Source organism: Ursus americanus, chromosome 23 (genome assembly GCF_024610735.1).
Source record: "Ursus americanus isolate L20-20 chromosome 23, mUrsAme1.1.p, whole genome shotgun sequence".
NCBI classification, from domain to species: Eukaryota; Metazoa; Chordata; class Mammalia; order Carnivora; family Ursidae; genus Ursus; species Ursus americanus.
This window is the reverse complement of record NC_142149.1, coordinates 28629570-28637334: the sequence shown is the minus strand read 5'-3', so window position 1 is coordinate 28637334 and position 7765 is coordinate 28629570.

Sequence of the window (7765 nt, the reverse complement as noted above, 5' to 3'; positions counted from 1 at the left end):
CTTTGGGACCCGGTGGCCGGCCCTGTGGGCGCGGGCGTCGAGCGTGCGGATCCCGCAACCCTCGGCCCTATATCCGCAGCTTTGGAAAGCTATTTCGGCGCCCCGGGGGGCTTACCAGGAATTCATCGAATTCAGTATTACTGAACGCAAAAATTAGAACAGAGTTCCTGCACATATGTCCTTTGAATCAGCAATTCCACGACTGGGAATTTGTCCTACAGATGGATGGGCTCCCACTTCTGTGAAATGTCGCTCCAGAAGGATAATCATTACATCACTGTTTGATATCACACGCGATGGGAAACAGTCTGTCCAACAATAAAACTGGTCAAATTCACGAGAACATAAATTACGATTGGGCGTATTTGGAATTCTCTGCAGCTGTTAAAAAGAAATGGACAGCTCAATAGACATTGATATGGAGAGACCTCTAGGACCCATTCGGTGATCCAAGAATATTTAAATGAAGCAGAACAGTGTGTATGGGATGTTGATATTTGTGTGAACAAATACACATATATGTTTGTAAATGTATAGAATAGTTTTCGGAATAATGCATAAAAAACTGGTAAAGGAAGGTATGTTGGATGACTGAGGGGTGAGGGGGGAGGAAAGTGACTGTGCACTTACACACTTTTGTAACCTTTACGTTTTGTACTCTGTATGCTTAATTTATTTTTAAATACAAATTTTAAAAATGAAGAGTTATTTAGCACTGTGCTGGGCATCAGTTTTGATGTAAATCATTTCCTTCTAGAAAGTTTGTCACCTATAGTATCTGCAGCATTTCCTATTCTGTTCAGCTTGTACCTTAATGTTTCAGGCTTTCTGATCAATTCTGATAAGAGATTTTTTTTCACTTCCAAGGTGAACAACACAATAGGTCCTCTATGTGGTTAAAATACTCTCCAGGTTCTATCTCTTAAGGGAAGACATCTTAACTAAGGGACTCTCAGCAACAAACATTTGCACAATAAAGCCTACACAACAATATTGCCTTGGTAGTTAACTTTGGCTCTCCCAATTACTCTGTGAGTTTGTATTGCAGCTATTTTTTTTTTTTAAGATTTTATTTATTTATTTGACAGAGATAGAGACAGCCAGCGAGAGAGGGAACACAAGCAGGGGGAGTGGGAGAGGAAGAAGCAGGCTCCTAGCGGAGGAGCCTGATGTGGGGCTCGATCCCATAACGCCGGGATCACGCCCTGAGCGAAAGGCAGATGCTTAACCGCCGTGCCACCCAGGCGCCCCTGTATTGCAGCTATTAATGTCATTGTAGTTGTTATATTTGTATCAGTTATAATATATTTGATTGCAAGTAACAGAAAATCTAACTAAGTGGCTTGAGCAGAAAGTTCCTTTAATTGAAGTCCAGGATAGGATGAACTTCAGGAATAGTTTGCATCAGCAGCTGAACACTGTCATGAGGACTTGGTTTCTCACCATTCCTCTTACATGGTTTTCATGGTGTCAGCTTCATCTAAAGCTTTGGGAAAGTCTCACTTGGTGAAAATGCTTCTTTCCTAGAGGCAATAGCAAACATCTCATAATTCATTGGCCTCAGGATCAAGTACCCACACCTGAACCAGTATGTTGGCGAGAACTAGAAAAAACAAACAAACTGGGTTTGGATGTTGAGGAAGCGATGACGATGCCCCTCACGTCACTTCTACTATCACTGCTATCACTATTACAGTTGATCCTTGAGCCACACAGGGGTTAGGGACACTGGCTCCCCAAGCAGTCCAAGATCCACATATGACTTTTGATAATCCCCACTCTTAACTACTAATAGTTTGATAGCACATATTTTATATGTTATATGTATTATATATTGTATTCTTACAATAAAAGCTAGAGTACAGTATTGTACTGAATTTCTCAGAAAAAAAATTCAAGTATAAGTGAACCGACACAGTTCAAACCTGTGTTGTTCAAGGGTCAACTGTATTTCCCCTTTTCCAGGTATGGATTGGGTGATAGTTCTTGGCTTGCTCTACATTATGCAGCTAGTGCATGTGCATTTTCCCTATACACCATCCCAGTGAGGGAGTAAAAGCATCAACGAATTAGGGGAAATCTATCTCCACTACTAGGAAAATAACTTGAGTCATGGTGAGTGATGAAATGATGTCATTTGGGCAGGATCATATGAAGGAAGTATACAAGCACCACACTTACATGCTATTTCTTTATCCACCCCTCCAATAAGTATTAGACTCCTACTGTATATATATGGACACACATGGGCTCTTGGGGAAAAACAGAAGATATTCACAATCAAGACCCTGGCCTCAGAGGGAATATGGTCAAGTCAGGCAGATGAGCTAGATGCTTGGAAAATGTTAAAATAATATAAGACAGCATGCAATTAAGTGCCTAAGTGGACGATAATGCAGTGTGGCAGGTATTCACAGCAGAGGGAGACCTCATAGGCGGAGACTGGTGGAACAAGATAGCAAATAAAAGAGGGCCTTGACAGAATGCTCAGACTAGGTAAGATAAACAGAGGAGAAGGGAAGGGCGGTATAGATGATCAGACACTATCTGAGCAAAGGAGTGGAAGTCGAAATGAATCTAGTATTCTCAAGATCAGAGACCAGACTTACTGGCACGGGGCGTTTGTTTTGAAGAGGAGTGAGAGATGGTGTTGGAAACATAAAGAACCATGTGCCCCAGGTTTATATCCCTTGTGCACAGAGAGGCAGAGTAATTAAACTGCACTGACTCTTGCTCCCACCTGTTCCTCCTTTCCAAAGCTCATCCAGTTATATGAGAGAGTACCCAAGGGTCTTCCGCGTGTGCTCACACATCAGTCAGCCAATTACAGTTACCCTATGGCATCTCCTGTTCTCCCGTCCTGCTCTGGTCCCCATCCTATCATCCTTTCCCAGGACAGTGGGACAAAAGGTGGCTCACCACCACTTGACTGGTTATATGAGGAAGAGAGGGAGGAGCCAAGAGCGATTCCAAACGTACTCACCATTGTCTGCTGCATGCTATGTCTGCAGGGTACACATCACTCACGGAGCATGCCCGTCACCCGTGTGTTTGCACCATCAGGGGAAGGATATCCTCCAGCACACTGGGTGTTCAAATACTCCACAACTGTCAAGATCAAGGTGTACTCCCAAGGGCACGACCTGGACTAGCATGAGGCAAATGAAACCTCAATTGCAAAATTTGAGGAGGCACCTGCTCTTGGATCTTACAAGAGCTGCTCTATGGGAATGGCACGCCATTGTCTTTGCTTTGTGCTCTGGAAAGGCCAAAACTAGAAACCTAAAAGTGTCCATCTGAGACTTTGAGACACAAAGCATTTTAAGGAAGTTTTAACAGTTGTTAGTAACAGATGTTGAGTTTGATTGACACTTGTATTTGTTTTTTTCTCTTTCTTTCTTGTGAAAGTCTTTTTTTACTCCTTTTTTTCCTAAAGCCCAAATCATACTATAGACTTTGAATTATGAGCTAGATGTGTGAATTTATATGGAAATAAAAGTCGTATGTTCACCTAATAAACATGCATTAGGAGCCTGCAGGGATAGACCAGGTATGCATTAGTCGTTGGGACTATGAAGAAAATAAACCAAAATCAGTGGAAAGCCTGCTTTCCGGGAAATCTCAGCCTATTAGGGGAGATGGTCTATAAGGAGAAGACAAGCTTGTCAACAAATAAGGGTAGTAAGCAAGTATAAAAGTTTATCAGAATTGGGAGAACATAAGAGTGAATGAGGGACGCCTAGTGGCTCAGTTGGTTAAGCGTCTGCCTTTGGCTGAGGTCATGATCCCAGGACACTGGGATAGAGTCCCATATCAGGCTCCTTGCTCAGCAGGGAGCCTGCTACTCCCTCTGACTGCTGCTCCCCCTACTTGTGCTCGCGCGCTCTCTCTCTGACAAATAAACAAGTAAAATCTTAAAAAATGAGCGAGTGAGAGAGAGAGAGAGTGAACGGCTATCTCTACCATAGTTGGCAGTGTGTGGGAGATGGGAGGAAGTCAAGAAAGGGCTTCAGGTAGGATGTGATACCTGACATAGCTTTTCAGAGGTTAGGCTCCTCATAAGCCAGGCATTGTGTTAAGCAGTTGGGGTAGGGAATGGAGGGGTATTAAATCTCAGATATTAAAATAAATAAATAAATAAATAAATAAATAAATAAATAAATAAATAAATAACCCTCACAGTCCTCTTGGGGACAGGCCTGAAGACAGGAAACTGCAAAAGTCCTGAAAAGTGATCAACAGGGAATTCTGCCCAGTGCTTTGAAGGGACGGGAGAAAGGGCCAGGTGCCTGCTGTGTGGGAACTGGGAGACAAGTTTGGGGTGTGACAAAGCTACCCATTCCCCTGGTGTAGACAGCTTAAAGATTACTGAGCACGCTTGAGCAAATTTGCATAAGGAACCAAGTTTCTCAAGGGCTGGAAACTCCCGTTTTCTCTCCCTTTCGATGTTCAACACTGTTTGCAAATTTCTGATGCCTGAGATAGTGCTGACTGATAGTAGGAGATACAAACGGATAGCAAAATGCCACAGTGATGGAGAGGTGGTGTGGTTGGTGATAGGGCCTTGATGGTCAAATTGAGGATGAAGCGTGTGTTCAAGGCTGAGCCATCTTATCACCAAGAGAATATTGACTTAAAAGAATAAAGAAGTATTTCTTGCTCATACTATATATCCATGCAGGTTGGCATGGACTCTGCTCCATTCTGTCATTGCTCTCAGTTGGGGACTGAGATAGAAGGAACAGCCATTACGTGAAAACTTGCTGGTCTTGGCATAGGGAAAACAGAGCTCTGGTGGGTCCTGCATCAGCAATGTTCCAACAAATGTTCCAGCCAGGAGGAGCCGGCCTTTGCTACCAGTCACAACCCATTGGCCAGAACTAGTCACGTGGTCCCACCCAACCGCAGGTGGTTGAATGAGCTAATTCTAGCTGGTGCAGGAAGGTAAGGGAGTTGGAATACTTGTGAATACTACTATGCACGTGGCATCCTTTTCCTCGAGCTGGCTCACCAAATTCAGGCTCCAACAGGCAAACTGGAAGTCCTGGGAATGTATTGATGGCAATAATAATAATAAATAATATTTCTCGAGTGCTTGCTCCTCTATTAGAATCGAAGTAGACACTACTCTAAGCACTTTCCCTGTAGTAATTTATTCAATTCTCCCAACAAGCTGGAAGCACAGGAAAGGTCATCCTAGGGCAGGGAAGAATAACCTCTCAGCAGCAAGTGTAACCTTAGAGTCACATAGATTTTATTATTAACAGGAAAATGAACCTATTTTATAAACCAGGCCTATGAAGCAGGACATATTGATTTCACATATACATATCCGCTTTCGCTTTGTAAAGGATGGATTCGGTGTGTAACAAAACCAGGGACGTGTAAATTCAAGAGCATGAACAAATGAACTAGGGCACTATTTCTTGTACTCTATTGTCCACAGTGATAACAGTTACTTTATCAGCTCATGCACAACATTTTATTACAGGCTATCCTTATCCCCAGCAACCACAGGCTCCTCGAGGGAAACAGTGATTAGAACGGTTTCCTACATATTTGCTCAGGGATCATCCCTAGAGGGGCAGAGTCAAGAGTGCTTAGTGTGAGATACTGTTTGCAGAATTCTAACCCAAGGGACACCTGGAAAAGGTGTGTGTGTGTGTGTGTGTGTGTGTGTGTGTGTGTGTGTGAGAGAGAGAGAGAGAGAGAGAGAGCAGGCATGCTTCTGCATCTCTAAGTGTGTTTTCTTTTTATGTCTGCATACTTCGCCTGCTGTAGTTTGAATGTTGGTATTCCCCCAAATTGGTAGGTTGAAATCCTATCCTCCCCAAAATTGTATTAGGAAGTGGACCTTTGAGAGGTGCTTTGGTCATGAGAATGGAGTCCTCAGGAATGGGATTAGTGCCTTGTAAGAGGCTCCAGAGAGATCGCTAGCCCCTTCTACTGTGTGAGGACACAGTGAGAAGCCTCCTGCTCTGAAGAGAAAAGGGATTCGCATCAGAAGGCCACCATGCTGTCACCCTGATCTTGGACTTGCCAGCCTCTAGCACTGTGAGCAATAAATTTCTGTTGTTTATAAGCCACCCCGTCTGTGCTGTTTTGCTAGAGCAGACTAAGACAATGCGTAACTATTTATAAGCAGCTTACTGAGAGTCTCCCCTTTATATTTTCTCTATTTTCACAGTCCCCAAAAGGAATTACGTACCAAATATTTCCGAGCAATTGCTGCTGATTTGGGAAAAACATTTTATGAATTGCATGCAAAAATGGTAAAATAATAATAGCTAACATCTGAGAGCTTATTATATGCCAGGTACCATGCTAACTACTCTATGTGCAATCTTTTTTTTTTTAAATTGAGATGTTTATTTACTTTTCCCTTAAAATTTTTGAAATTTAAATTCTAGTTAGTTAACATACAGTGTAATATGAGTTTCAGGAGTAGAATACAGTGGTTCATCACTTATGGACAACAATCAGTGCTCATCATAACAAGTGCCTTCCTTAATGCTCATCACCCATCTAGCCCATCTCCCACCCACCGCCCTCCATCTACCCTCAGTTTGTTCTCGATTATTAAGAGTCTCTTATGGTTTGTTTCTCTCTCTCTTCCCCCCCCATATCTTCAACTGTGTTGTTTCTTAAATTCCACATATGAGTGAAATCATATAGTATTTGCCTTTCTCTGACTTATTTCACTTAGCATAATACATTCTAGCTCCAACCACGTTATTGCAAATGGCAAGATTTCATTTTTTTCATGGCTGAGTAATATTCTATTGTATATAATACACTACATCTTCTTTATCCATTCATCAGTTAATGAAATTTCAGGCTCTTTCCACAGGTTGACGATTGTTGATAATGTTGCTATAAACATTGGGGTGCATGTACCCCTTCAAATCTGTGCTTTTGTATCCTTTGGGTAAATACTTGGTAGTGCAATTGCTGGGTCATAGGTTAGTTCTGTTTTTAACCATTTGAGGACCCTCCATACCATTTTCCAGAGTGGCTGCCCCGGTTTGCATTCTCATCAACAGTGCAAGAGTGTTCCCCTTTCTCCACATCCTTGTTAACACCTTGTGCTGTTCATTTTAACCATTCTGACAGGTGAGAGGTGGTATCTTAGGTTTGGATTTGTTCTACATGCATCCTTATTCATCCTCAAAAGAACCCTATGAAGTAAGTAATGTTATCTACTCACACTGACATAGGAGGAATTGAGGAACAGAGACGTTACACTACTGGTTGCCAGAACCAGGGTCTTACTGGCTGCAGAGCCCACACTTAGGAACTCTCTACTATCCTGCCTTCTCAAGCTTTCCTTTTGCCCACCTGAGTCTGGCACTGTGTTCTAACCCTGACCCACCTTTACAACTTATTGTCCTCTACCCACTTGGACTTCCGGCTGCTGGCTCTTCTGCTGTTTTCTGAACATCTCTAGGTTGATTCTCCTGACTTTTCACTCGTGGCTCATTCTGTTCTGGCTTTGCCTGGTTGGGATACAGAGATGAATAAGATGTTATCCCTGCTCCTGGGTCTCTTGTAGCATAGTGACAAGGTGGGTACATAAACACATCGTTTAGATGCAAAGCGGGGTAGAACCTGATGCTTTATCAGAGGAGGCACGGAAGGCGACTCGTACTTACTGAGAGTCATCGGATGTGATGGAGAAACAACAGCTTTGTTCCAGCCAAAGCACTAGGAGGTGAAAATGGAGGGGTTAATAAAACACGGTCCTGCCCTTAAGCAGCCCCACAAC